The sequence below is a fragment of the Poecilia reticulata genome, linkage group LG22 (assembly GCF_000633615.1).
Source record: "Poecilia reticulata strain Guanapo linkage group LG22, Guppy_female_1.0+MT, whole genome shotgun sequence".
NCBI lineage: Eukaryota > Metazoa > Chordata > Actinopteri > Cyprinodontiformes > Poeciliidae > Poecilia > Poecilia reticulata.
In genome coordinates, this window is record NC_024352.1 from 19,119,981 (window position 1) to 19,129,627 (window position 9,647).

At 42.6% G+C, this 9,647-nt stretch overlaps 1 long non-coding RNA gene across 3 annotated transcripts in view; it reads right to left on the bottom strand.

The window, feature by feature from the left end:
- Positions 1-8,474: 8,474 nt before the first annotated feature.
- The window catches only part of LOC103459013 (uncharacterized), a 9,145-nt gene continuing 7,972 nt past the window's right edge, over positions 8,475-9,647 (bottom strand). For all 3 annotated transcript variants that reach the window (XR_001776167.1, XR_001776169.1, XR_001776168.1), the window contains exon 4: positions 8,475-8,735. This is a non-coding gene — a long non-coding RNA (uncharacterized LOC103459013). The remainder of the gene's footprint in view (positions 8,736-9,647) is intronic.

The window sequence follows — 9,647 nt, forward strand, 5'->3', positions numbered from 1 at the left end:
TAACATACACAGTGACAGTTTTAACATATATGTAAAAAAAACAAAAACATTTTTATAGAAATTACATACTGCAGCTTTAGCATGGATCGAGCCTTCATTATGTGAGATATCATTGGAGACACACAGGATTCATCTCCTAGGTGTTAACTGTGCGAAGGAGCCAGGAATTAATCTGGGAATGACTTTCAACAGACTGTGTGCTGATTCCCTGCCCACACTTTGAATGAGCTAAGAAAAGCTGGGATTGTCGACACGAATTGTGAAATGTGCAGTTAATTATGTTCGGTTTTATGTTTTCTTTTCTAATCGGAACATATTGTTGAGATGGTCAGGGCGCCTTATCGCTCTTAACCTTGTATCAGTGCCGTAACCCCCTTCTCATTTCTTGCCCTCCAACTATTTAAATATGATTTTAACATAATAACAGGACTTTTAGCATCTTAGCGACTGCACCTTCTCCCAGAATCAGCTCAACTAATGGGATCTAATCTATACAATAATGGACATTAATATATATGCAAATCAGCTGCTGCTATATCTCTTCCGGGGGAGATAGTGCAAGTTTGCATGCTCTTGTGTAGTTTCTGTCACGCGTGTCACTCAGTTTGTTAATTACTGTTAGCATTGCTAAAATGCAAATATGCAGTTTTACAAAATACTGTAGCACTTGATTTCTTCAGTAATAATGTTCTGAGGAGAACAAGCCCCCTGCTCCCTTGAAGGTCCATCAGGCTGGGGGGGGATTTAAAGCGTTGGGGGTTGAGGTTGTAGGTCGGCTGTTCAAAGCCACTCTGTGCATTGTTGGGCAGTAGAGGATTAGGTCTCTCCAGGCTGCAGAATTTGCTTTCTAATTAAAAGGGATAAGATGTAGAAAAATAGTGAGGGGCATTACTACTGTAGAAAAGAAAAGGGGGGAGGAAAAGTGCAATTCTGAAAAGAGGGGGTGGAAGGTTGTAGTGTCACCAGCAGTGCTTGATCACAAGACTTGGGAGAGTTACCAAGCTCCTTCTCTGAATCTCTTCATGCATTTTTGCTCTGTAAAGTTGAGCCATGTAATTACTCCAACTCCTCTGAATCTAAAAACTTTTTAATGGCAGCTTTTCTCTTTGCGTCATTCTAACCAAAGAAGTTTACTTGGTTGCTTTCTAATGTATGTTTTTGCATGATTTAATAAAACAATATTTAACATTAAAATATGTTGAGCTTTTCTTTTCAGGTTTTTTTTACTGTAAAATGTAAGGTTAATTGGATCCTTACTGTACTTTCAGATTTCATAAAGGAATCATAATAAAGTGCAGTGATAAAAAAAACAATAACAATAAATGAATGAAAATGTGAATTAAGAAAAAAATAAGGCAAACAAGATGTAAAATATTTTGAAAATCTCAGACAAGGCTATGAAGAGATAAGAGTGTGAAACAAGCATGAACACAAAGAGATAAAATAAAGTTTTAAAAAAATGCTTACTGGTGGCTGTTTTCCGATTGAATGGTTTTATGTGGATATCTAAAGAATAACTATTGGATATATGATGTTTTGACTTAATAAGTGGTTAGTTTAGTGAAGCAGGAATTGGATGCATTTCCACATTATTCAAACATCTAATTTGAGCCACTTAAAGGTATAATGCTGAACCCGGGGGTGCGCTCTGAGACCCAGCATGTGTTTTTTTTAACTCCTTCACTCCATCGTCTACCCCTCCTTTTTTCTGTGCTGCTGTTTTGTTACCTTGTCCTCCAGCTGGGATCCAGCTCTCCACAGGCTCCTTCCACACTGCACTTCAGCCTCTGCTTCCCTGAACCCTGGGAGGTTAACGACATGCCAACGAGATGCCACTGGAGAACAAGCCCTTCACCGTCCTCCCCATTAACAGCAAACACAAGCTCTACAGATTCATGCTTGATCAATCTCTTTCAAATAGTCCAGCTGAAACTGAGCTTATTTCTTGTTAGTGTCTGATTGCTGGAGCATCCCCATACCACCACCATTACTTTTTTTTTCTTTTTTTAACCAGGCTCCATGCAGTTCTCACCTTTTACTCCCAGGCAATCCGATCCTATTTGGAGTGTGTGACGAGAGCCATTCTCCATCACCTCACTGATCAAGAGCTCCCCCGTAAAGCAGACCCAAGGATGATCAGGTGAAGATTTGGAAAGAGGAGGGAGTGGGGCTTGTAGTGAAAGAATCTCCAGTGAGCCAAGGCGAAGATTAAACGGCAGCTAACCACCAGGTCCTCCACCCCCCGCCTCAACTGCCCCTTTCTTCCCTCTGTGGTATCCTGAGGGGGAGCACCAGCGAGGGAAGAGCAGGGGAAGGCCAGCAGCACAGTGGTGGCTGAGCCATCTTGTCATCATAGCAGGACAAGCATTTTCAACCGTGTCCTCCGTACCCTCCCATCTTATTTTAGACACTGTGCTGCCCTCCACTGAAACCCATCAAAACCTCTCTGCTTGGCCCCCGTCCCCACCCCTTGTTGGAAGAGTGCTCTCCGCTGGTGTCTTTTCTCTTTTAAAGGGCAGAGATGAGTCCCGGGCTCTGCGGTCTTTTCAGGCGTCCAAATTAATTTGCGTCTGGTCAGCAGCATAAGCAGCACGGGGCTATTTGATGAGGGTGTAGGGCAATGACATGCACTGGCAGTCATGCCTTGATCTCTTGCTTTCTTTCCTTGTCACTTTCCCCCTCACCTCTATGCCAGATTCATGCCAGTCTTATCCGCATGGGTGCACCTCAAAACAAATCATACACCACTTAGTGGTCCAACTGAGAAACAATTCTTACAGGGTTCATATTTTCGCATTTCATTAGGATTTTAAGGAATAGAACAACACAAAGCAGTCTATAACTGTGAAGTGAAATCTGTGAAGATCATTTTACAAGACCTGCCACAGATTCTCAATTTGATTTATGTCTGGACTTTATCTAGACCATTATAGCTCATATGTAGGCTCTTTACCTAAACAGTTCCCTAATAGCGTTTCCTTTAAGTTTAGGGTAAACATCTGACCCGATTTCATGTCTCACACATTTTCTTCCAGGGTTATCCTGTACTTAACTACATCCACCTTCAAAGTAACTGCTTCCTTGCGCCTGCTGAAGAAAAGAATCATGCAGCATGATAATGCTGCCATTACCATGTTTTACCAGAGGATTTTTTTTTTTGCCACACATGACCCTTTGCATGTTTGCTAAAAAGTTCAGTTTTAGTCCTGCCTCCTCAGAGCACCATGGTCTTAATTACGTCTCCTACATGGCTTCTGGCAAACTGCGAGCATGTTTTCTTACACCACTGTCTAAAAGTAGGTTTTTTCCCTTCTCTTTCACTAAGGTGAGATTTATGATGTCTATGACCAATAGTTGTGTTGTTAACAAATTTTACAGCCTGCCTCTAATTTTACTACATTCCTGGTGCCTATATAATAATTAAGCAATTTTATTTAAGCTTAATTAAATAAAATTTAATTAAGCTTAATTAAGAATCGGTCCCTTGACCGATTGAGAATTCATGCCACACTTTTTAGATTTATGCTTGCAGAAAGAAAAAAACACACTTTACAGTTAATCACTGCTTTACATAGATTTATAACATTGAATCCCAATATAATACACTGATGTCTGTGGCTGTAACATAAATGTTGTGTTTTTGGGTTGTTTATTTTTGCTCACATCTTGTCCTGGAAACAAACAAAAGAAAATTGCCAACCACAAAATGTATTGTTCTTATTGCAAGCTAAATAAGGGTGCACTTAAATGAGCCATTTCTGAAAATCCCCACTGCTAGTTTTCTGATCAATACCTTGAGAACAGATCCGTTTCATAATAATGAACAGGCAAAGGACATCTACAAAACACCACTCCCTTCGTTCCACTAATGGATGTCAGAGTGAACTTCATGCAATTTGACATGCATTTGAAGTTGTGATCCAAAAAGAAGAGCACTGTTAATGCCTAATTAGCACCATTAAATAATAAAGCAACTTAGACTAATAATTACTGCATGTAGCCATTCTACTACTCTCGCTGACAATTAACCTTCCTCAACTGGTGAGTTACAACTCGAGCAAATCCTGTTATCAGCAAATATAGCACATGGCACGCACGCATACGCGTTTCAAACAGCACTCAAGGAAATCTGTGTCGTGTTGACGGTCGGAAAGCAGAGCAACAAAACAAACAGCAGATATCCCCTCTCAGTAAACACCATCCATCCCCTCATATACAGTGTCTTACTGCTGGCTTAGAGGGGGTGGGCAACCAACTTTAGTTGCTTGTTGTGAATGTCATCAAACTACTTGTGTTTACGCTGGCTTAATATTTCCGTGACGACGTTTCTTTAAACGCACAACCAAGAGCTGGGGGGGTATCAGTCCAGTTCTGATTCAGGGTGTAGTTTTTAGCTGTCTGTCACAGTTTTAGACAGCAAAGAGAGTTGCTGGTGTTTAAGAGACATGCAGCAGTGCTGGAGAACATCACAAAGGTCTCTTCTGACCAATGTTCAATGACAATCCTGATCAGGTCTGTGATATTAAATCACTGGAGCCAAAAACAAGATTACCTTTGAGACAAAACAAAGGTGAAAAGGTTCTGGACTGAGCATTCTCTCAAAATCTCTCTCCCTCATCCCAGTTTGGCACCACTTGGCTCGATGCCCACTCACATTGTGTGGACGGCCTTGCCACTGTTGCCATGGGGATGTGTGGACCTGCACAGGCCTTGAAGGCAGAACGGCCTGATGGTGAGGTGGGGGTTATCGTCAGCAGCAGACCACTTCGGGCCGCCATCCAGAGGCCTGAGCGCAGGGGAAGCAACCCCCTCTCATCCCTGCAGGGCTTCTCTCCCAGGGGAACACTGCCGCTGTTTCAAACCCAACCGAGGATATGAGACGGCGCTTCAGTGTGTTCGCTGGGGGTCAGCTGCCTGACTCCCATAAGCCTGGGACAGACGGGGTGGGCTTGAGTGGGAAGGGGCCAGGAGAGGCTAGCTGGACGGTAGCCCAGCGCGGTGACTGCCTGTCTGCCCAGGCGCTGGGCCACACTGCCACTCCTCGCTGGGCTCGTGCCCCTGCTCTTGGGTTTCAAAGAGATGTGATTTGGGGGGGGTGAGGGGACCGGCTTTCCCTCGTCTTTACAGGATCCCAAAGACTCCCCTCCACCATCACCTCAAACAATTTCTTACTCCCACTCTCTCTCCCAGCCCCCCAAATGCTCCTCCAACAGCTTTTCTGCTTCAGCCGTGAACCCTCTCACACTGTGCCATTCCCACCACTGTTTACTTACATTTTGGAGAGGAAAGGGGGAAGGTTGAGCTGCTGCACTGCACCCATCTGCCCCATGTCTTTCCATGCTGTGGACCATGATGCTGCAGCATGGCTCTCTGGGTGCCATAAAGACTTTGGCAAGTAGGCTGAGGCCTTCGACCGAGCCTCCCTTTGTACTCTGTGCCTCACACCAATGCCCACCATCTGATTGCAAAACTCACACATCAATATTCTGGGTTAGACATGAGAAGGAAGCAGGGCAGATGTATTAGAAGTCAAATTTGTTCTTTCAGAACGCTGATGAAGTGGAGAAAGATCCGAGTCAGAATTGGTGCCACGGTGTCTGTGAGTCCACCAGCTACTGGCGCATCATCAGTAAGTATCCTGCGAACCTAAAATGACACTGACAGGCTGCGTTTCACTTGGCTGAGACCTCTGTTCCTCCTGCTCTCTGTCTAGGTTACTCTCTTCATTGCTCGCTGCATGACATTTCTCTGGCAGGTCCTCTGGTGAAATTCTTCCCCTCCTGGTCTCAGCATTCCCGCGGCCCTCCTCCCCGCCTGGGCAGAGTACGGTGGCTCGGGTAGGGTGGGACGTTGCCCCCGCCTCCTCTCCAAAGCAGGTCCAGAGCTACAGCCTCTACAGCAACCCTCAACGCATTCCTGTAGCCACTAACCAGTCCCCCCAGCAACCAGGAGAGAGGTGAAGGAATGAGAGAGGAAGGCTGAGTGGCTGTTTTTATTTTACCAGCTGGAGTCCTACACTGCTTAAGATCACAACAAACTCTGACAGAAAGTTGTCATTCACACAGTGTTCACTGTTTTACTTCTTTTTTTTTTTTTTACTCTTTGAAAATGAGTTAATGTGATATAACTCATGAAAGGGAACACTGGCGTTCCTTAATATTCTAACGAGCTAACAACAGCAAACTTGTATGTATTTGTAGGACAGACCCACACAAAGTAGCAAATGATTGTTCAGAAAAGGAAAATGATACTTCATCTTTAAAAGTGTTTTGATGTACTTGGCTTCTGTCAGTCAATAGTTTGTTGAAACCCATTCCTCTGATGGGAGGAGGTCCCAGTCGGGAACCTGATAAAGGGAATGTATCTCCCTTCGAGGCGAGGAAAACTTTGAGTTCCTCTAGAAAAAGTGAACCTGCGAAAGATGTCTGGATTGCCTTTCTGGACCTGTTACCCCAAGAACCAAATGTCTGATAACTGAAAAAAAAATGGATGGATGAATGCACGGCTGTCTGGATGAAGTCAACTGGTTGCACAGGTTTTAATTTTTGACAGGATGGAAATGATGCTCTGTCTGTCCAAATCTGCTCCTGGACAGCTCAAGTTAGCAACAGGACAGGAGCCGGACTGTCCCCTCCTCTGCTCCCTCCCTTTTATCCCCCAAGCAGAGCCAGACGCTGTGTTTACTCTCCTAATTACAGGGGAGGGGCCGGCTGACAGGCGAGCCATCACAGATTCCCCGCAGGCCCAGAGGGCTGGGAACCCTGCAAACACCCACCGCTGTCTCCCGAATGTGACGGCGATGTCCAACTGTCAAAGGGGGGAGCCTTCACTGGCAAAACCCGAAGACCCAAAGAGAGATATTAAAGACATGAGAGGAATTGGCAGAGCTGGCACTGACAGGGGACTGCGCTTGAGAAGTCGAAGTCGGGAGCTGGGGGCATCGCCAAAGTGTCATTCAAAGCGAAGTGGTTTTGGACAGGGCACAAGTGCTGGTTCTCGCATGCATACACACACACACACACACACACACCCTGATTTCTCTTGCTCTTATCGAGTTACATACACCAGACCACAAGAGTTTGGATACCAAAATACACTTAGTTTTAATTCTGGTCAATGTTTGACTTATTTAACTGTGAAGACTGTGGACACCCTGGTTAACGGCATGTTTATGGATTTTTAGGAGAATAAACTTGTACATAAATCATTTTTAGTGCAAGAAATCCAAATAACTAAACTTTGGTCTCCTCTGACCAGACTATATTCCCCCAATTTCTTTTGGCTTTTCCAAAGTTTTTGCATCAAACTTCCACCAAGGTTCAGCATGCTTTTACTTCAGCAGTGGAGTCTTATGCAGTGAGTTTGTATAGAAGGCTTAGTGGTTGAGTCCAGTACTTGATATTTTCATGGAAAACCTGTTCTGGAGTGCTCTGCAAGAGGACTTTGGCTCTTGGACAACTCTTCTTGTTATTCTTTTGACTCATTTGGAGGAAATCCTCTGAGGAGTCCCCGCTGTGGCTGGTTTTTGGTGAATTGATGCTCTTACCCCTTCTGAATAATGGTCCCAATGGTGCTCACCGTAGCATTCAGATGTTCAGAAATACATCTAAACCAGCTACAGTCCGTATGTTCAGCAGTAATGAGGTTGCAAAAGTCTTGAAAGAGCTTGTTGCTTTTACCCATCATGGAAGGATTCATGTGTGATATCTTGGTAACAAGAAACCTTTTCATAGACCATCAGTTAGAACTAAACCAGTTATTAATGCTGACAGATTTCATTTATTATCTTGGCTTTCTTTGGCTTTGTCATTTCCATTTTGTGTCCAGTAACATTGTGCACAAAAAGTTGTTTTAATTTGTTGTTCTACTTTTTCACATATAACAATACATGGGCTAATTTGTTTTGATTTATCTGCTGGGTTATTTGTTGGCATGTTCAGTATTTTTCAATAATTTATCATCCAGTAAGAGGATTGTAGCTTTTTTGTTGTAGGGGGGTCCTAGGATAGTTGTGACCTTATCACATATTCAGGTCACATAAACTAAATATTTTAGAAAAAAGGTTAAAAACTGCAGAATACACTGCATCTCAACCGCTCCTCAGTTCCCTGCAGGCAGCACACACCTCACCCCTGAGAGGCAAGACAAGAAAACCTCTCGATGAATCATGAATACTCACAGTTGTGTGACCATTTCAAAAAAATTATTATGGGGATTACACACAAAATCGCACAATGTAACATTTTTCAAATGTGTCGTGAATGCCTCCAAGAATCCAATTCAAATCCTAGGTTACCAAATAAGCCTGAACAAATCCCCCTTGCATTGAGTTCTTCCTGCTTTGAAGACTGGGAAGGTCCGGTCTGCAGGGCAGGTTTTACCACGCCGTGCAGCCTCCTCAGAGCACACAGGAAGAGGGGCTACTAATGGTGAGAGAGAGGGACAGAGTAAACCTTCAACAATAGCAGCAACAATGGTTTTTCGCATTGAAGTTTAATTGCAAAACCAGTCACAGTCAATTAATTATGTTTCAGTCACAAGCAATTACAGAAAAAAAAAACAGTTTAAGAGTTTTAAAGTTGAACATTGAAGGGATGTTTTTCATGCAAAGCTTCCTTCAGACGGTTCTCATAAGTGTGAGTCTCCCTCTGCTTGTCTCTGTCAGCCCGTCTTGACCTTGACTTCTAGTGGACGTTGTCTGTGTTCACTGGTTCAACTTGTTTGTTTGCAAACTCCTGCATAAACACAACACAAGCAATTAGGGCAGTAATTGAAGAAGTGTGCTATATGAACAGAAGAACCCAACTTGGTAAACACAAACAGGCCCCACATTTAAACACGTCCTAGACATTAATAGAAAAACATCCAATTTTTATTATTTTCATTTTTTTTTTAAAAAGTGTAAGATATGAACATTGCAAGCAGTGGATATGCTTGATGTACTTCCTGTGGAAACATTGTGTCTGAATCCTGGATGCCTGCACTCGGCTGTGCCAGTAAACTCTTCTCTCAAACAAACACTGAAAAGGGATTTTTACCCCATTAATCCTTGGGGAGGGGGCTTGGTGCGTCCTGATGACCTCTGGGGTCACTTACATGTTACATTACACAAAGGTTCAGCTTCTTTAAGATAAGGTAACTCAGCAGGATAAACTCTTTACTGGAACTTTAAAAAGATTATTTAAAGCAACAGTTTAATTTATCCATCAAACTTTGAAGGCTGATTAAATATAAGTTTAGACAAGATTCTGTCTCTTATTCTACATCTGCATTAAATCAGTTGGTAGATAAACATATAAGTTTTCAAAATTTTAAGAATTTGGAAAAAATATATATGGATTGAGGTTTTTTTTATTTTTATTTTTTCTACTAATAATCATGATAACCTCCACATACCATTACTGTTAATGCATAATGCAGCTGTTTGCTCTTGCACACAATCTTGTGGCATGTTGTAGTTACGAATTAACCAATTAACATTATTAATGAGATTAAAAAGCATCTATCTATCTATCTATCTATCTATCTATCTATCTATCTATCTATCTATCTATCTATCTATCTATCTATCTATCTATCTATCTATCTATCTATCTATCTATCTATCTATCTATCTATCTATCTATCTATCTATCTATCTATCTATC